Consider the following 22,051-nt stretch of genomic DNA (forward strand, 5'->3'; position numbering starts at 1 on the left):
CTTGTCTTTGCCTGTCAGCACCAGTTCTTTAAAATCATAAGTCGAGTCCTAACCCTTTGATTTTCAGCATGTCTTGCATCTTCTCAAGCCTAGTGCTCAAGCCACTTATAACTTCATTAGTAGTAAGGGCGGTCTCCCACTTGGCTTGGTCCAACACAAACTCATCATAATCATGGAGATTCTGGGGCACTCTTCTCCTAATAGAGTCTTCAGCATTGGCATTGGTAGCAGCTGCAGTAGTAATAACAGTTTCATCGGCAGTTGCAGCCGGATCAACTACATGAGCAACTGGGGTAATCAGGACAATAGGTGGGGCTTGATTTGCAGCCATCCCAGCTAGAAGTTGTTGGAGCTCTTTCTGGATCAAACCCCTTAGATCGTCAATGACAATATTTTTTAGGATCTCAACATCTTGCTCATTAGCCCTTTCGTTGGCCATTTCAAATGTAGCTTCATCCTCACTAGTGGAAGCTTGATGTCTTGGCTTTCGACGAGCTTTAGTACAATCCGGATTCTCGGTGAGATAAGTATTCTCTTCAGCCTTCCGTTGTCTTGCCTCTTCCAACCCAAATGAATGTCTATATGGCTAAGAAGCAAAAGGTTAGTATGGTGCATGCAATGCATGAGATGCATAATGCACGTGATATGTACAAAGACAAAGAGAAATGTTAGCATACACAAAGTTATTAATACAAAACATCATTCCAACCTTATTTCTCCCACACACGGTTCATGGTGAGTCTTTCTTTCCTAGGATTTTGGGTCTGGGCTTTCTATCAACAAGGGATAGTAGGCCTAACTCGCATGCTATAAGCTCTCAAAGTAGATTTAAAACAAACAAGACAATGTTTCTCAGTATAAATATAAAGTTTGCATATCTTGGGCCTAGGGCCTAATTCCACATATTCTTAAGCCAAGGCTTTTCGATATGTGGGCTTAAGTACTTATAAAGAGAAATGTCTCAAATAGTAAGCAATAGAATTCCTAAGGAAGATTGCTACTGTCATTACCATGAGTTGAATCTTAGGTAAGGATAAAAGGCTCCCACAAGTAAAAAGTGTTCTTCCTTGGCTATCTCCTACTCAAGGGTCCATGCGACAAAGGAAATTCAGTCATTACATGTGAGTGATGCTTGTCTAGTGTCGCAATTCTCAAGTTCAAGTGGAGTCAAAGAACAACTAATTTACGCCATCTGGGCTATTGGGACTAAGAACATAACCATGCAACTGATGTAAGAATCAATAGTTAAATAATAAAATTAAAGACAGACATATAGGAGAATCAGCTTCTTTTATCCCCAATGGAGTTGCCCTTTTGGACGGCGGTTTTGAGTGCACACCTAAGTGTCTCTAACGATTATGACACTGTAAGGCTTTTCAACCTAATTAGGAACTCGCTAACTAGTCATAGAAACTAATGCAGAGATGGAGTCGCTAACCCAGTAATTCTCCGGAACACTTTTACTAATTTAAGTGGCATATTAGATTCCATAAGGAAGCTTCACCACATCTAGATATGGATCCGGAAGCCAACTTCTTTATTTATGTATCTTAGTCTTTAGTTTTATTATTTAACAAGCTATTCCTTATAAATATAACAGTTTATATTTATAAGCATTCATTACAACATGTGAGGTTCTCTTAAGTCTAGCCCATTTTATTAAGCCCAATCTATGTTTGATTTATTATTCTATTTTACTAATTAAGTATGTACAAGGTTTTACCTATTCTAGCCCACTTACAAGTTATGCTTTTATTCTAGCCTTTAAGCTTAGAGGGACTACTTTTTATGTAGAGGTCCAATTATGTGATCTTAAATCTAATATGACCTAGTTAATTCATTTAAAACATGGCAAAGCCTACTAGGTCTATATTAAATTTAGATTTAGCCCAATTACCATCTGATTAACGTAATTGACTATAATTTTCATGTTGGTCTAATTTTTAGCGCCTAGAGTCTGTTTTAATTAGGCAATCATATCACAACCATTTGGCATATCAAGCATAAAAAGAAAGTGCAGAAAAAATAAAACTAGCTATTACAACCCTTTCTACAACTAGAATACGAAAGAAGAATACCTAAAAACTAAGTGCAATACATAAAATCACTAAAAGTACATCAAAAACTTGAAAATCATGCCAAAATTGTGCACAGCTAATCGGCTCTAAGGGCTTCGGATGGTCAGTCTGCAATTTTCCTTCGGCTTTTCACGTCCAAAAGCTGATTTTACATGCAGAGAGGATAAAAAATAATTAAAATATGTAAAATATAATAAGAAATAAGAAAGACATATCTAACAAAGGAAACCTAAACAAACCTGTAAACCCTAAAAATGAAATTGACATTATACAAAATTTTTTAAGACATATTCACTAAACTAATCAGATTCAAAATCCAATAAAATCAACATGTTAAATAGGGAAAAATCATAATCTAATCATGTAAATCATGTTATACTTTCAAAAAGTAAGTCTAATCATGTTTCTAGATTCATAAATCAACATAAAGAAAATAGTAGTGAAAAGGATGTTGATGATGTGGATGTAGGGGAAGCCTTAGGTTGTCACTATAAGAAGCTGAATCAAAGATCGGCTAAGAACCTAGTTCTGCTTGAGATCTAAGAAGAGGGTTTCCTAATCTTGGGTTATTTCTTAGTGACTTGCCAAAATAACTCTCTATGTTTGAACCTAGGGTTTTTTCTCAGAAGTCTTTATCTATTGAAAAAGTGTTACTAATGCCTAATGATTGTAGCTCTCAATTAATGAATGTTGCTAACCCTAGGCATAGGACATAATGATGCTTATATAGAGCTAGGGTTTAGAAACCCTAGAGAACAAAATAATAAACTTCAGTTTTTAATCTTTAAAGAAAAAGATTTTCGTTTATCAATCAATATTATCCAATAAAAATCTTTTAAGAATCTTAATAATTATCATAAAAAACTTTATAGAAACCTATTTTCTTATTTTTGGGCATTTTAGAGTCAAAATACGCGTAAAACGGTATCGAATCATGAAAAATAGCCAATCGGCATTGTGAAGAGTCGACCAGCTCTACATAGAGTCAATTCGGCTCTATGCTCAGTTGATTCGACTATACATAAATCCGATGGGCTTTGTGGGTAAAAGGTTTGGGAAATTGTGACAATTTGGTCCCTAAACACTGAAACGACACTTTCAACCCTCAAAGTTAATTTTTCTGACAATTAAATCCAAATTGATATTAAAAAATGTGATTTTTATTTAATCATTCTCAACCATAACTTAGATCCATAACTTAGATTTGCCCATCCTCAGTATTCTAAAACTTGAGAAAGGCAGTAACTTTCATCATAGGATTTTCCGTAATTCGCTCGATATTTAGATCTGGAAAATAAGTACTGACACGTAACTAAAAGAATTAGATGACTTAATCAACTGATTAGATGACTAAGCATCTGGAAGGCTACTGAGGAATATAAAGAAAACATCAGAAGCCTACATTCTTAGAGCTCAACGTAATCATAAGACTGAAAAGTTAAATGTCCTAGGATAGTCCAAAGAGTGCGTCAATTAGTCATATTGTCAAATAGATCAGCTTTGACCTCTTGCATCAAATTATTTCTCATATGCAAAATCTGTAAAAACACATCCATTAATATTTCATGTGCAATCTTGATTTTAATGCATACCATAATATATCTTAACTTTAAAATCATCTTCATGCACACCGCAATATCTTAATTTTAACTTTAGTGCACAACATAAAATATTATATTTTGTATTTCTCAAAAGTGGATTTTATGCACAAAAGTTTATTCTTTACAACTCCTTGTATTTTGAGAAATTTGTCTTTCATCAGACTTCTACTCGATACCTGTTAGTCATCTAATCATTTTATGCCATGTCACACCCTTTTCTCATGCACTTACATATTTTCACATGGGTATAATAGCTAGTTCTTTTAAGAAAAAAAAAGTAACTCCGCACAGTCATCTTAAGACATTATATTATTATTTCAAATTGAGTAGAGATCTAGCAATATAGCTGTTGGAAAATTTCAAATTGATACTTTTTATTATTCTTTCTAAGAACTAGTTTTTCTATCTTATGAATACTTTTTCATCATGTCTATAACTAAGGAGAGTGGTGCTTTAACTCTAAATCTATCATGAAATTTATATATTATTTATCAAAAGAGTTCATTTATCAAAATTTATATATTATTTTTACTCCATTGATTTTTCAAAGAGTCTTTCCTAAATTAGATTTTAAGGAAAGAAGAGCTTACAACTCTAGATCTTCCAAGAAATTCAAAGAGGTTATTCATTAAGTATTTATTCTTCATCTTTAATACTTTTGAATTTTCCTTGAGTCTTTCCAAAAATTTATTTTAAATTAAAAGAAAGAATTGCTCTATCGCTCATACTTTTCAAGAGAGTTTCTGTTCCAAAATTTGATTTTTTATTTAAACCTTCTTGAGATAACATTTCATTCTTTCCGATCAAATTCCTTTTGTGTTCACTGTTGATCTATGTAGGAATTTTTATTTTATCTTTGCTTATTAAAATGAAAATCTTATAAAGGTTTCAAGTACTTAGACGAAAAGCTTGTGGTTGATTTAGGTGTCGCAACCGCCTAGTTAGAAGTGTGTGAAAGGTCGTCAGACACCTACTGATGTCTATTAGGGGTGTCACAGGCACCCAGTTAAAAGTCTGTGAGAGGTCGTCAGATACCTACTAAATTTTGATATTAGGGGTGACACAACCACCCAATTGGAAGTCTGTGAGAGGTTCACTTGCACCTATTGAAGCTTGTGAAACGTAGTCAAAAGCCTGTAATTTCTGAGGATCAACAAAAGAGTGGGATATCTCATATGTGTTAGGTGTCTATTTCCAGATGCTTTATAAGGCTTAATTCTATCCATTTAAAGAGAGTCATATAGTGGAAATAAGCTTAAGATGTGATCCTTAAGGACTGGATGTAGGTCTCTGTATCGATCCAGTATAAGTCCCTTATGCACTTCCTTTACTTGTCTTGCACTTCATTCTCATCTGAAAATATGATTTCTATTTCACAGTCATCTATTTTTCTATTGAATTTACAAAGTGATTTCAATATAATCAAAGCGTCAAAAAGTCTTTAAATTTTGATTTCAAACAACTCCTCTTAACAAATCTTAGTGAATCTTCTTCAACAGTTGTGTTTTTAGTTTGATATAGATTCATAAATAAAGAGACATCTAATTGATCAGCTCGCTTACTGCTTTAGATATCTACAGAGTACTTTCATGTGCAGTTAGATGTATCTGCAGTTTACTTCAGGCATCTAAGAACTCTTGTAAAATCTAATATCTGACATTCTTACAATAGTGGTATAGTTGATTCACAGTTGAAGAGAAATATAATTGATTAACTGGCTTACTACTCTAGATATATGTCAAGTGCATTTGTGCATGATGTGTGCTACTCGTGTTAGCTACAATCTAAGGCAGTGTACCTATCGATGCAGTCTAGCACTAATGGCGAGTATCAAGGTCGTATTCCTCGGGAAAGCGAAAGCCCAGAGTTACTTCTTTGTTCTTTGTTATATTAACCTAAAATGGATGATGAATAAATTCTAAACTAACTATTAACTACGAGCTAAGTTCTAAGGGAGATGCAGGAGTAATTGATAAGTGAAATAATCAAGACAAGAAGACAAACCCAAAGGGAATCTAAACTAGTTGGCATCCGAACAAAAGATAAAGGATCAGTGAGTCTAATTATGCTACCCGTGGACGAATTCTTAGAATTCGGTTTCTCTCTCGAGATAACCGAATTCCTAAACCTAATAACCTAAAGTTGGAATCTCTTCCTAACAATTGATTCTTAAATTAGCATTAAGCTTTAATCCGCCTCTATTAAGCTTTGTTAATTCTTAATCCGGCTAGTTAATTATCCTTATCTCTAAGCGATTATTAACCAGTTCTTGTTATTCAAAGTTCCAATTGCCAAACGGATTTCTCAATCTCATAAAGCAATCTAAACATCACAATTCACAACGTCTCATGAATAATGCATAATCTTATTCATCACCGAAAACAAGAAGAATACAAAACCAACTCAAACAATCTAACAATATAATATCAAGCCAACATAGTAAAGAAATCCCAAATGGATTAAATCAGTCTAGCTAAACATGTTCATGTTTAAAACAATCTAGGAAATCAATTACAATGAAAGAATAATGAAAATAAAACATGTACACCCTTTTCTCTCGAATTGGATGAGCGAGCTCCAAATCCGGATCTACACTTTGATTAATCTCCCAAACGCCTCTTGAATTGCTCCACTCTGTTTTGCACTCGGAATCTTACGATTCGGGATTCTTACTCACCTATGACTCTCTCGCACTCGATTGTGCGAAACCGAACCAGCCACTAGGGCTCAATGTCACTCTTTCTCTTTCCCCCTTTCTCTTAAGAAAAACTCATTTTTTCTTATTTATTTAACTCAGCACGACCGTGTTCAAGGCTATGGATCTCACCAAGTAGGGTTTCACCACGGTCGTGTTTCTCCCCGTGTTGGCTACCACGGGCCGTGTTGCTCCCCGTGTTATCCACCACAGGCCGTGTTGCTCCCCGTGTTATCCACCACGGGCCGTGCTGAAGGCCGTGGTGGCTACAGAAACCGTGCCCAAACTATTGATTTGAAGATCAAGTTTTGATGGTTGGTCACGGCCAGTCTAGTGATGGTCGACGGCCTTGACTCAGCCGTGCTCAATGTGCAACGGTGCTCTTGTCCGATCTTGATGAATTCTCGTCCGTTTCCGCACGTATTGATCTATAATTGCTTAAACACCGATGATAGTCCTATAAATGTTCCTGAAATGCAAAAGAACATAAAACATGGGTGATCTGGGAATAAAAGCATAATAATTGCTAAGAACATACGCAAAAATATGCAAGCAAATATGTGTAAAACTATGCTCATCAGTGCACAACTAGATATACATGCAGTTTGCTTCAAGCATTTAAGATCTCCTATGATATCTAACTTTGTGTGTTTCATTCTTAAGTTGAGCTTATGAATCCAATACTCTTTGTACTCTTTCTTAATTCATCATACCATTTCTTGCTTACATTCAAGAGTTGAGCATAACAGAAAAATACATACTTCATATTCTAAATAGCAATAGAAATCTGCTAGAATATTTAAAAGTTTAACTCTCAGAGTGCATATGACATCGTTCTACCTTTATAACCATTAAGGAACTTTCCTCGTGTTAATGGACCAAATACTCGCGTGGGCTCAACCTTACTTCTTCAAACAAAGGTTAGACAATCCCTCCAAAATAGGATGGACTCTTTTAGACTAAGTCATTTTTATTTAATTTGTATTAAGGCCCTTAAGGTCATTGTTTGTTAAGCCCCCCTCTGGTTTTTCCCCTGGTTCTCCTTAATCCTTTTCTGGTTTCTGTTCTCTCTACTTTCTTCTATGCATGTTTATTTTATGTTTTAGGAACTCACATCATATGTAATAAAGGATAAAATTGAACTTAATATTTATTGTGATAATCCCGTATGTTAAGATAATAGGATGAACTAAGCTTACTAAAGTAACTCTCGCACCTCACTATAGGTCACCTTAAATGTTAATAATAAAATGAATCTATCATTTATAATAGGGTTAATAGAAATTGCAAATGTTATGAACACCAAAGTATGCAAAGATAAAACTTAAGGAACCAAAGTGACTCCCGATTAGGACTAGTAAAGGTGCCGATGTGTTTCCCTTTTAGGAATAGTCAAGGTACTTGAATACCTCCACCTTAGGCTAGTCTCTTATTTTCTCACTTCACACGCTAAGCAAAATAAAAAAAGTGTTGATGATTAAAAAAAAAGTAAGGCACAACCGATTAAGATAATATTATTAGGATAGGCAAAGGCTTATAATCGAGTGGAGGCTATGCGTCATTGCTTAGGCGGATATAGATTCTTTTATAAAACTTTCTCTATTCGTACCTAATTTTTCAAACCTAGAATCTCTAATTTTAAGGAGGGGAAAATTAAGCTTTCTATGAGGGATACAAAGTTGTTATTCTCGCTTCTGAACATGTCCCGATCTCATCGGGTGGAAACCCTTTTTTTGAATGGTCTTAAAGCTTTTCATAATCCCTTAGGGCCCTCAACTGAACGACTCATTGTAAAATGGGCCTAGTATGAAGAATGGTTCCTTAACACAGTAACGAGATCACACAGAACTTGGGTCGGGCCCTGAAAAAGCCGTGGTCATAGCTTATCATTTTTATGAAGATCTCTACAAAGTTGATGTTTCTGTTATGCTAGACTCTCTCAATCCGAGTTGTTTTCCTCCATTAACCTGGATCAGCTAGAGGAATTGAATCGGTCTTTCATGGTTAAAGATGTTGGAGTTGCTTTATTTCAAATGGCTCCTTAGAAATCTCTAAGGCCTGATGGTTTTCATGTAGGCTTTTTCCAAAAAGCATGGGGAGTTGTTAGTTCTTCTTTGAGCAAATTTGTGCTCTCTTTCCTTCTTCGTGGTGATTTAGATGCTTATATTAATGAGATCCTCATCACCTTGATTTTAAAAATTCAACATCCGAATAGTTTGAGTCAAATGTGGGCAATTAGTCTTTGTAATGTTACTTATTGTTAAGACTCTTTCTCAACAGTTCATTTCATCTCAACCAAGTTAATTTGCTGTTTCAAATAAAATCTCTGGTTTGTAGGGATGTAGTTAGCCTTTCAATCATTCTTGTTTAGGATTACCACTAACTAGTTCATGCTAAATAGTGGGCTACTATTTTTCAACTTTCTGTTATGTAAAAGCCTACTAAAAGGCTGTTTCCTTTCAATGAAGAAAAGAGTTTTCACTCATCTATTGAGGTGTGTTCTAGTATATTTCATTTAGCCTTTCATTGTGGTATCAGAGCCACCACCTGGCGCCTGATCAAGAGGGCTTGAGTGCAAACACAAGAGAACAGTGAGGAAATAGACGTGAGTGAGTGTGTGAGAAATGGTAGAAAAGGGTAGTTTGCTAACTATTCCTTATTTTGATGGAGATTATGAGCATTGGGCGATGCTCATAGAGAATCTACTGCGGTCTAAGAAGTGGTGGCACTTGGTGGATCCAGGTTTTAACAAACCGGCAAGTGGTGTTGTCATGAATGAATTCCAAAGAGAAGTGCTAGCAGATTTAAAGCTGAAAGATTTGAAGGTAAAGAACTACCTCTTTGCAGCCATCGACAAGACAACGTTAAAGATCATTACGCAGAAGGATGCATCCAAACAGCTCTGGGATTCAATGAAAACCAGATTTCAAGGAGATGAGAAGGTGAAGGATGCATAGTTGCATACACTTAGGAGGGAATTTGAGGTGCTTGAGATGAAAATGGGTGAGTCTGTTTCTGACTATTTCTCAAGAGTTGTATTAGTCTGCAACAATATGAGTGATCTAGGTGAAGGCATGGAGGATGCCAAGATCGTACAAAAGATTTTGCACACTCTTCCTGAAAGCTGGAATTTCGTTGTATGCTCGATTGAGGAATCGAAGGATCTGAAATCTCTTTCGTTGAATCAACTTCGAAGTTCACTCTTGGTTCACGAACCAAAGTTTTGAAAGTGTAGTATTAATGTCAGCGAAGAACAAGCACTCAAAGCCACAGTGGATGTGAGTAGAGAAAGAAGTGGAGAAAGAGGTCGTGGCAGGGGAACATATAGAGGAAGAGGCAGAGGGAGACAGAGTTACAACCGTGCCACAATTGAATGCTTCAAGTGTCACAAACTCGGTCACTACAAGTTTGAATGTCCCTTTTGGGACAAGGATGCAAATTATGCTGAATTTGATGAAGAAGAAGAGATGTTGCTGATGACATATGTGGAGTTGTATCAAGCTAAGAGGGAAGACACATGGTTTCTGGATTCTGGTTGCTCTAACCATATGTGTGGAGATAAAAGCAAGTTTTCTGAATTGAATGAGGAGTTTAGTCGTATGGTGAAGCTCGGCAACAACAATAGAATGAGTGTACTTGGGAAAGGAAAAGTGAAGTTGTGTATTGAAGGAGTAACTCATATCGTACAGGAGGTATACTATGTCCCAAAACTCAAAAACAATCTTTTGAGTGTTGGACAACTACAAGAGAGAGGCTTGGCAGTCCTTATGCATGAAGGAATGTGCCGCATATACCACCCAGACAGAGGCCTAATCATCCAAACCAACAAGACAGCAAACATAATGTTTTTGTTGGTTTCAAAAGATCATGAGGAGAACCAGGAAAAGGTAGAGAAGAAAGAGATGTGTTTTCAAACAACTACTACTCAAAATCTCACTCATTTGTGGCATTGCCGTTTCGCACATCTTAGTCACAAAGGTCTTAGGACTCTCCATTACAAGAACATGGTTCGCGGGCTACCACAACTACATGCATCAAGTAAGGTGTGTGATGACTGTATGAAAGGGAAGCAACATCGAGATCCAATTCCAAAGAAAAGCACATGGACAGCATCCCAAAAGTTGCAACTAGTTCACGCTGACATTTGCGGTCCTATTTCCCCTGCTTCAGACAATGACAAAAGGTACATACTATGTTTTATAGGTGATTTCTCAAGAAAAGCATGGACCTATTTTCTATTAGAAAAATCAGAAGCATATATGTACTTTAGATGTTTTAAGATGCTTGTAGAAAAAGAAAGTGGCATGTCTATAAAGTGTTTAAGAACAGATAGAGGTGGAGAGTTCTGCTCAACAGAATTTTCAGAGTTTTGCAAGCTGAATGGAATCAAGAGGCAGCTTACTACGGCTTACACTCCTCAACAAAATGGAGTTGTCGAGCGTAAAAACAGGACCGTGCTCAACCTTGTGAGATCAACACTTTTTGAGAAAAAAGTGCCAACACCTTTCTGGCATGAAGCAGTTAAATGGGCAATCTATGTTCTCAACTGATCACCTATAGCCGCATTGTCAGACATGACACCTGAGGAAGCATGGAGCGAAAAAAAGCCATCAGTTGAGCACTTTCGGGTCTTCGGATGTGTGGGACATGTACACATTCCTGATGCAACAAGAAAAAAACTGGAAGACAAAAGTGTCAAATGTGTGCTTCTGGGATTCAGTGACGAGTCCAAAGGATATAAGATGTACAATCCCACAACAAAGAAGATCAGAGTTAGTAGAGATGTAGTGTTTGAAGAAGAAGAACAATGGGATTGGGAGATGAGTCACAAAGAAGAAGTAAAAATGCAGCTGAAATGGGATGATGAAGATGATGAGGAGGATATCATATATGAGGATTTTAGCAGTGAAAGAGAAGCAGTCATCAGGGAACTTCAACTAACAAATGTAAGTCCTTCAAATGTCAACACAAACAGTGCCAGGATGAGAGCAAGGGAGGGTCGGGAAAGGACAACACCAGCCTGGATGAATGACTATGTCTCTGGAGAGGGACTTTCAGAGGAAGAAGATGCTAGTGATGTTGTTAACATGACAATTATTGATTCCACTGATCCCACAACCTATGAAGAAGTAGTCAGGTTTGAAAAATGGAGGAAAGCTATGGAGGTTGAGATTGAAGCAATTGAGAAGAACCAGACTTGGGAGCTGACTGAACTACCTAAAGGTACAAAGAAGATTGGTGTCAAGTGGATCTATAAGACAAAGCTGAATGAGGTTGGAGAAGTCAACAAGTTCAAAGCTCGACTCGTGGCTAAAGGTTACTCATAAGAGCATGGAATAGATTATTCTGAAGTGTTTGCTCCAGTAGCAAGGATGGACACAATAAGAATGGTGTTAGCTCAAGCTGCTCAACGTGGTTGGAAAGTATTCCAACTTGATATGAAATCAGCTTTCCTACTTGGAAAATTAGAGGAGGATGTATACGTGGAGCAACCGAAAGGATTTGAGAAAAGAGACAGAGAGAATATGGTGTACAAGCTTCACAAAGCTCTGTACGGACTAAAGCAAGCACCACGTGCCTGGTTCAGTCGAGTCAAAAACTACTTTCTCAAAGAAGGTTTCCTAAAGAGTCAGAATGAGCAGATACTCTTTGTAAAGAAGAATGAAGGAGGTAAGATACTTATTGTTAGTATCTATGTTGATGATCTTATTTATACTGGTGATGATGTTGATATGATGAGGGAGTTCAAAGTGTCGATGCAAAAAGAATTTGATATGACAGATTTGGGGAGTATGAGATTCTTTTTGGGGATAGAAGTGACTCAATGTGATGAAGGAATATATATTTGCCAGAGAAAGTATGCAACTGAAGTTTTGAGAAGGTTTGGGATGGAGGACTGTAACTCAGTCAACAACCCATTAGTTCCTGGACAAAAGCTGTATAAAGATGACAAAGGGAGGAAAGTAGATGAAACACAGTTCAAACAAATTGTGGGGAGTTTGATGTATATCACTGCAACCCGTCCGGACTTAATGTTTGTGGTAAGTCTGATTTCTCGTTTCATGTCAAATTCAACTGAAATGCATATGTTAGCTATAAAGAGATGCTTGCGATACTTAAAAGGAGCAGTTGATTACGAATTGCATATAAAGAGGTGGAACAGAGGAGCTAGTTGGATTCAGCGGTGATTCTGTTGGAGATTTAGAAGGAAGAAAGAGTACATTTGGCTATGTATTTTTCATGAATAAATCAGCAGTTGCTTGGTCATCTAAAAAGCAACCTATTGTCACTCTCTCTACAACAGAAGCCGAATTCATTGCTGCAGCTAGTTGTGCATGTCAAGCAGTATGGATGAGAAGAATACTGAAGGAGATAAGCTATTCACAGTAAGGAGGTACAATGATTATGTGTGATAATTCTTCTACTATCAAACTGTCTAAGGATCCAGTAATGTATAGCAGGAGCAAACACATTGATGTAAGGTATTTCTTTTTAAGAGATCTTAATGAAGATGGAGTTATTAAGTTGGTATACTATGGAACGAAGGATCAAATTGCATATGTGCTGACTAAACCATTGAAGTTGGGAGCTTTTCAGTCATTTTGAGAACAACTTGGAGTTTGCAGGATACCTCTGTTAAACTAAATGCAGTATCAGTTTTAGTTTAAGGGAGGGTTTGTTAAGACTCTTTCTCAACAGTTCGTTTCGTGTCAATCAAGTTAGTTTGCTGTTTCAAATAAAATCCCTAATTTGTAGGGATGTAGTTAGCCTTTCAATCATTCTTGTTTAGGATTACCACTAACTAGTTCATGCTAAGTAGTGGGCTGCTATTTTTCAACTTTATGTTATGTAAATGCCTACTAAAAGGTTGTTTCCTTTCAATGAAGAAAATAGAGTTTTCACTCATCTATTGAGGTGTGTTTTAGTATATTTCATTTAGCCTTTCACTTATAAAGTCATTACAAAGACCATGGTTAACATATTAAAGCTAGTGCTTTCAAATCTAATCTCTCCCTCTCAAAGTAATTTTATGCTAGGAAGACACGTTTCAAGTAATGTTATTATGTTTCGGGAAGCTTTCTATAGTACGCAAACTAGAAAGGTTGGTAACGGTTTTATGGTTATGAAGATTGATTTAGAAAAAGCTTATGCTTGTATTTCATGAGAGTTTATTAGGAATACCATTATAGATATTAGCTTGGGTAGTACTTGGTGCGAGAATATTATGGATTGCATTCAAGCTAGTAGTCTTTCTGTTTTATGGAATGGTGAGCCTCTTCCTGCTTTCAAACCTTCGTGAAGAATTAGGCAAGGTGATTCAATTTTGCCGTACTTATTTGTGTTGTGTGCTGAGAAGCTATCCCACTTAATTAATTATGTATGAGTTCAGGTTATGGAAGCCTTTAACTTTCTCTAGTCATGGTCCAGGCCTTTTCCATCTGCTGTTCGCAGATGATACAGTTTTGTTTGAAGAGGCTACGGAGGAGCATATGGGTATTATAATAGCCTGCCTTAATGAGTTTTTTCATGCCTCAAGACAGCTTGTGAACTTTCAAAAGTCAAGCTTGTTTGTTTCTCCTAATGTTGATAGTGGTGTTGTAAAAAAGGTCTCTTTAATGTCTAGTATTTCGTTAACAATGTATTTGGGAATGTATCTCGGCGCCTTGTCGATTCATGGGAGAGTATCGAATAATGCTCTTCAGTTCCTTATTGATCGGGTGAATCATAAATTACCAGGTTGGAAGTCTAAGAATTTGTCCCTAACTGGTTGTGTGACGCTTGTCCATTCAGTGCTCTCGACCATGCTTATGCTCTGCAGACCTGCCAAATTCCTTATGGAGTCATTAATGGGATGAGAAGTTATGTAGAAATTTTATTTAGAGAGCAAATCATGAACAAAAGGGGGTTAGTCTTATTCGATGGGAGGAAGTGGTTAAGCCCAAACAGCTGGTGGGTTAGGGATTCAGGATTTGAGAAAGGTGAATATAGCTTTTTTAGCAAAGTTGGGGTGGCAAGTGCTAAGAGATCATGATCAACTTTTTGCTACAGTAATTCGTAATAAGTATATGAAGGGTGGGAGAGATATAAATTGTCCAAGGAAGAATCAGATTACCTCCTCAATCTGGAGGGGTATTCAGGCAGGGGCTCCTTTAGTATCTAAGGGTATTATAAAGAAGGTTAGAAAATGGTAGAAGTACTAATTTCTAGATGGAATCTTAGCTCTTAGATGTCCCTCTAATTTTAATAACAGTTTCTAGTGTGCCATTGCAGGATCAAAACTATTTGGGTAGTGATTATTAAATAGCAGGTAGAGGATGGGACTGGGGTAAGCTTAATGGTATTCTTCCTATAGATATTGGACAAAGGTTAGCGGCTTTCCTACTGTCTGAGGATAGTGGAGCTCAAGATGGGGAAATATGGAAATTTTCAAAGAATAGTGACTTCTTTATTAAAACAGCTTATGTAGCTCTTCATCATGTTGGTCTAAGGAAGAATGCAAGGGTCTGGAAACTAGTTTGGAGGGTTGTTGTGCCTCAAGGAATTTGCATGTATTTATGGCTTATTGTGCAGGATAAGATTTTAAGTAACACAGAGAGAGTGAAGAAAGGTTTAACTCTTACTCCTTATTGTGATGTTTGTTAGACTTCTGTGGAATCCTCACTCTTATCCTTAGGGATCACCAGCAGGCTCTCTTCGGTTCAGCTAGGACCCTAGTTCCTGAATTTCATTTCTATGCAAATCAAGATCGAGAAAAGGAAGTTTCGAGCTTGGGAGCATTTACTGTTGACTCGTTATCATGTTGTTGAGAAAGAAACGAGTATGGTTCAATGGTTATTGCATAATTTTTCCATCTTTTATAAAGAGGGTTATAAAGGTAACTGCGTTATGCTTTTTGCCTTAACCTTATGGTAGTTATGGCATTGAAGGAATGATAGAATTTTTTGAAAGAAACTGTTGCCTTTAGATCAAAAGGCTTGGTTCATTAAAGCTTATGCAATTGAGGTTGAGAGAGCTTGGAATAATTGTTCGTCTGTTGTTCCAGGGAGTAAAGTTGTTATGAGACTGATTGGTTGGATTGCTCCTCCTTTAAATTGCATTAGAAATATGAGTGGGTGCTCCGAAAGGAATCCTGGGAGAGCTGCTGGAGGAGGTCGTTTCATGATTATAGTGGTAATTGGTTGAATGTTTCGTTATCAATATTGGAAAGTGTTAAGCTATTGAGGCTGAACCATATGCTATTCTTAAATGGCTATCTTTTGGCTTATAATAAGGCCTATAGGAGACTTGTGGTTAAGGTTGACTCCCAGGTTGTTGTGTAGTGGCTTCTGGATTTGGTGCCTTAGGAGGGTCATTGTTCTAATTTGGTTCATGCTTGTTGCAATTTGATGAGTGATTTAGGGTGAGTTTGACATTGAGTTTGCAAAAGAGATTTTCTAACTTCAATTTTTATTTTGAATGATATTTTAAGTTTTGAAAATTACTTTTTCAAATATTAGGTGAATAGATGCTTTTCCTAAAAGCAGATTTAAGAAAACCAATTTATAAATAAATTAAAAATTTAATATATTAAATTAAAAAATTTCCAAGTCTGTTTTTTGAACACCCAATAACAGTTCCAATCATACCCTTAAAAGATGTTAGAGTTCAACATATGTGCAGAGAGGGCAATCGAGCTGCTGACTGACTTGCTTATCTAGCTTTGTCATACTAAAGGGGCTCTTTTGACTTGATTTTTCCTTCTGAGAGCCTGATTCAAATCCTTCATGAAGATACCTGAGGGTTTCTTTTTCCAGAATAGTGGTTGTTTAGTTTTGTTGGTGTCCCTATCTTCTTTTGTATCCAGAAAATAATTCACTTTAATGCATTAAATCCTAACTCTTAAAAAAATAAATGTTTAATTATCAAATAATAAATTCAGTATTTCTACAATTATCTCTAAATACATTAATAAAACAATTCTTAAACAATTACATGAAAACAATAATTCCTTATTTTATAAGAGGTTGTACTGTTTTTAAATAAAATAAAAAAGTCCATGGAAGATGATAAAGCGCTAAATTTTAAAGTTTTATGTATTATGTTACGGAGTAATGCATTGATTTTATTTCAAGGCATTGATAATTCTGATACACTTCGAATTATAATCATATCTAATTTAGGCTATATATTATTTATTAATTAGTTTTGTTGGTCTAAATAAAATGGTTAGAGAATTAGGTTATGGACTGCATCATTGATTTTATTTCAAGTTATGCTACTTGAGGCCTCACTTATAATTTAAGAAGTACAAATGATTTTGAAAGGTATAAGTATTCGTGTTAGACATCTTTTAATATAAAAATATGTTTGACAATTGGCCAACACATATTTACATATGTCAAAATATTTTGTTTTATTTTTATCGACACAGTATGCTGTAGTTAGAATATTTTTAGAATATATTTGAACACTTTTAAAATACAACGAAGCAATTTTAAAATTTAAAAAACCAGATTAAATAGCAGTTTAATTCTCAAAATTTACAAGCAATTTCACAATTAGCCCTAAAGTTTATTTTTTTATTTAATTAGCCCATAATATCTGTAAATATAATTAATTTTTGGTAAAATTAAAAGGAAATAAAAAAAACACACACATTATATATATAACTCAAAACGATCCCAGAAATCAAGCGTGTTGAACTTTTAGTTTCTAACCTTGCCAGAACACTTATGTAATACCCGAAATTTTTCTTCAATAAAGATAATATTAATAATGATTAATAAATAAATTTTTATTTAAATTTTATTTTTTGGTTTAAATTGGAATAAATTAAGTAGAATTTTAATGCTAGATAAATAAAGGAGTTATTTTCTATATCCTATTAGTTTGAAATTTTAAGAAATTAATTAAGTAAATTATTTGAGAAATAGATTATATTTTTGGTTATTCAAAATTTTCCCTCAAATGAACATATTTAATTAAATTCTATATTTGAGAGTCATGAAAAAAATTATAAAGGATATTTTTATAAAAGAATTATTGGAAAAAAAAGGGTATTTTAATTAGTTAATGGAGTAAATTTTTAATCGGAAAATATTTAGCAATTTAATTAATTAAATTAATTGTGTGTTAGGACTAAATTGGAAATTTATTTTGGGATGAGGACTAAAAGTATAATTTTATTATTATGGGGGTTTAATGAAAATTTGTATGTTTGGTATTTTTGTAAATAAATATGTCGGCTAGGGGTATATATGTAATTGTGTATTTTCAATAATTCTAATTTGGCCCAAATTAAATAGTTAGGGGCTTAATTGAAAGGCTAAATAAAAATTGAGCGTGGCGGCGGAAAGCGCGAGGAAGAGGCAACGACTTCCGGGCGCTTTTCCGGCGGCCTTGTCGGCTGATCTCAGTGGCGATCGGCTCCCCTCGGCGAGGGCTCTCTTTTGGCAGCAGCGGTGACGCCAATGGTGGCCGAAGACGGAAGATCCGGTGTTTTTCGGATTTTCTGGCGAGCTCCGACGGGGGATGGATGATCGAAGGACATATCCGGACTCCCCTCAGCTCAAGCTTCACAATGGCACCGGTTTCATGGCGATAAGACTCCGTTTGCAAATCGACGGTCGAGATCGTTTGTAAATCTCTCCGGATGATCGGGGGTCGGATCGGAAAATCGAAAGTAGGGATTGTCATCAACGCGTCATTTTGAGTCTGATGGTGTGTTCGGATCGTCGATCGGACTCCTGCGGCTAGAGGCGAGTCGATCGAGTGATCAAGCGTCTCGGTAATTCTTTGACCCGTTGATTTTAGAATTTCTTGATAAAGTTATATGTTTATTGAATTGTGTTGAATATTAGAAAATATTGTGTGTTAGAATATTTGTTGTCGGACTGCCTGCCTTAGGTTGTGTTTTGTGATGTGTGGCAGAGTCAGGAAATTAGTGAAGTCTTGGGACCCGACTTCCGTTAAAATGAATTATTGATTATTCAAAGTGTTTTCTGGCAGGTCCTGGACCCGTTTTACGGGGGATAAACGTCCGTGTTTTAGGGGAGATTCTGTGAATTTTGGTAGAATTGCAGTCATGATTAAATGAGCGGGCGGTACTAGGAATCTAGACCTAGGGTTAATGGTCATTTGTTTCAGCATTATTGATTAATTATTTTCTGTGATTAGATGATCTGTTAGTTCGGCTCGCTCCACCCGAGGCATCGGAGCAGAGCTAGAAAATCGCCAAAGCTGTGAGTTAAAGTCATATATCGGTTATGCACGTGTCATGCATAAATTTTTTATTTGCTATCGTGATTATTTTATTGCAAGTCTAATTATTAATTTAATTATTATTGATATGTATTATGCTTTTTAATTACTATTCATGTATGTTCTTTCTTTATAATTGATTTTATCATTGTATGATGACTCGGGATGGGACGGCAGTAGAACATAAGAGTTTGATGAGTGTTCTGGTATAAATCCGAGAGTGATGGAAAAGGATAAATAGGTAAATTTAAAAAGAAAAGATTAGGACTTGTCCTGGTCGAGCATCGCTCTCTAGGCTTAGTAAAGTGTGTTTGTCGGAGTAAAGGTCCCTGGTCGAGTATTGCTCTCTGGGCATCGACTTATTTGGATACCTAAGTGACCAGACTGGAGGTAAGGTCGGGCTGCCAAAGGAGAAGAACTGTAGAAAATCAAACATACACCTAAAAAATAATTAAATTTGAGACTGTCAGTCTGAGTTAAAATCATATAATCCAAGAATAAAGACAACTCTCTCAATAAAATATTTATTTAATCAAAATAAAATATTATATCATATTAAAACATGTGTCATGCTATGATTCAAAAAAATACAATTTAAACGCTATGGGACAAGTACCTCATCATAACCCTAACCCCAATATTAGCAGCCTTTCGGCTCCTTTACTCCACGACTGGGGCCTAGAGAGCGAACCTCAACTAGAATCCTTAAATCAGCCTAGTTACTTGATTCCCAATAAAGTGGAGGCCCAGAGAGCAACGCTTGACTAGGGACCTTTACTGCGGCAATCAAATCCTCATAGCCTAGAGATTTGAACTCGACCAAGACAAGTTTTAAAAATATTCTTTACTACTTGTCTCTAATTAATACTGGTGTGCACACAGTCCTGATGCAACCGATTAGGTGGCATGTTCTGCTGCAGCCTCATCCCGAGTCAATATGCAATCATAGTATCGATATTGCAAAAAAAGGATATATAAATAGCAAGCAACTTAACTATTATTCAATAGCTTATTAAATAACATTGAACAACACATAATTTGCAGTTATAAATATAATTATTTAAATAAATAGTAAATAAATAATTAAATCCATAAACAATTATTTAGATGAACAATAAATAACTCATCTAAAAGTTATAAATCAATTAATTGGATAAATAATAAATAAATTATTTAAATCGATAAATTATTTTATTAAATATAGAATAAAAATTTTCAGCAATATATATATATATGATAATACTATATGAAATAATTATTAATTGAACTGCTAATATAAGAATTTAGCATAGTGCATGTATAGAGGATATATGATTTTACTCACAGTCTGCACCTACACCTCGGATGAAGCTGGCTGGACGGACGAATTATCTATCCACGAAAATAACTCAATTAATAAGATATCTTTAATTTTTCCTAGGCCTAGACTCCTAGATTAGACTGCTTAAGAAATTCAAAAATTCTATCGAAAATTCGGCAGAACCTCCTAAAATATGGATATTTACCCTCGTATAATAGGTCCAGAACCTGCTAGAAATATTTTAAATATTCGGCAATTATTTATCAGGAGTCGGGCCACCAAAACTGCATTTTTGTTCCAACTCCGCAATGAAGCTCAACCTACAAAATTATTTATCTGTCCGACATAAATATTTAATTCTCAACCAACCCACAAACAATTTCTTAGTATTTAAACTAATTATACAGAACCACATTGATCACAAATCAGAAAAATAATTAATCATACTAATTAATTTATAATATTTATAACTACGTTATAAATTAATTAAATCTAATTAAGTTAAATTATTCATAATTGACAGATTAATAGTAATAATATTTTCTAAAATTTTAAAATAATTTTAAAGTCCAAATAAAATTATATTAAACCGAAAATCTGAAATTCTGTGTGTCTAGAAAACAGTAGAGTCCGAAAGTCAGTACCCTCAACGACATCAGGATTCAAATCCGAAAGTATCTATTCAAAACTTGAGACGTGCTAAAACCAAAAACACCATATTTACAGTCTAGCTCTTGCCAGAAAATGCCTGATTGCGGAGGAAGGATTTCTGCTTCGGCGAGAGATACAGCGGGGGAGAGCTGTCCAGGGGGTTTTTGATGGTGGAGAGTTAGAATCTGGTGTCAGATTGGCAAGGAAACAACGATGTGGGGCTGATTTGGTGGTGGCAGTGAGGAAGGAAGCTTCCTCCTCTCAAGCACCTCTCCTTCGTCGGCTCCAGGCGGTGAGGATGGCGGAAACAGGCTAGCGACATCGAGGATGGTTCACGGTAGGCAAGGGACGGAAGGGCGGCGAGGTTAATGACCAGAAACAGAGAGTGCGGGGGAAAGGAGGCGATGGCGTCAGTGGTGAGAAGGAGAGGATGGGACTTTTTTCTTTTTGGGTCTCTTGCTAGAGACTAAAAATAAATTTTGCAATTTTTCAAAAAGTGCTTATAATATTTTCTCTTCTTTCTTCCTCGTCTATTCTTATTATAAAACAACCATGCTACAATACCCTTACAACAGTTATCCTATTTATATTAACAAACACACACAAACACACCCACATATATATATACTTAACAGTTAGTTATAGCCAAATAAGTTAGCATAAATATAAAGCTTTTAAATAATATTGATGCTAAATAAACAATATTCAACATAATTTAAGTCCTCTCTTCAATTTTAGTAATATACACGTATATTCAAGTTAATTTAATTAGAACTTGACTTATTTAATCAAAATCACAAAACTATACCTTAATTTCACTGGAAATCGATATAATTAAATTTTTTATGATAATACGAAATTAAAAATATTACTTATAGTAATCAATTATTATTATTTTAAAATATATATATATATATATAATATAATATATAATAAAAAAATTAAATAACAGGTACAAATATTAAATCGAGGTGCCCATTCTATGACAATTCTCAACAGCTTACCCTCCATTTTTGTGCCTTTAGTAGGCTTAGTATTTCCGGCAATTGCGATGGCTTCCTTATCTCTTCATGTTCAAAAAAATAAGATTTTTTAGATCCAATTAGGTCTAACGGGGGTAGATTTCATTTCTTTTTTTTTTCAAGACTTAGACTTGGATCATAATATAATACATATATAATACGGATATCTCTTTAGTTTAGTATAATATGATATAACATAGGAGCAGCTCCCTTCAAACGTAAATAAAAATGAAAGGGTTCTTATGCAGAGGTAAATATGATATATGATATATAAGTAAATGGACTATTTGAAAATAAATCAAAACTGTGGCGGATGCCTGAAAGAAATGCAAAGCAAAGTTGATATTTTTATATATGTGCAGATAGGGGATCCTATGGGGGGGCTGAGCTCTCTTTTTTCTAATCTAACGAATTTGATGAATTCCTCCTAAAGATTCACACTAGAATAATCTGAGTTGATGAAA

The 22,051-nt window shown here is 35.4% G+C and overlaps 1 long non-coding RNA gene across 2 annotated transcripts; it reads right to left on the minus strand.

Moving 5' to 3' along the window:
• Positions 1-6,789: 6,789 nt before the first annotated feature.
• Positions 6,790-21,113, minus strand: LOC125369132. 2 transcript variants are annotated; one of them, XR_007214638.1, is made up of 4 exons: positions 20,559-21,113; positions 20,120-20,234; positions 19,939-19,985; positions 6,790-6,843 (listed from the first exon to the last, which is right to left on the minus strand). It is a non-coding gene; the product is annotated as an uncharacterized LOC125369132 (long non-coding RNA). The 2 variants fall into 2 exon arrangements; XR_007214637.1 differs by lacking the exon at positions 6,790-6,843 and having other exon boundaries at positions 19,107-19,985; positions 20,559-21,112.
• Between the last annotated feature and the right edge of the window lie 938 nt (positions 21,114-22,051).

This window comes from Ricinus communis, chromosome 2 (genome assembly GCF_019578655.1).
Source record: "Ricinus communis isolate WT05 ecotype wild-type chromosome 2, ASM1957865v1, whole genome shotgun sequence".
In the NCBI taxonomy this organism is placed as follows: Eukaryota; Viridiplantae; Streptophyta; class Magnoliopsida; order Malpighiales; family Euphorbiaceae; genus Ricinus; species Ricinus communis.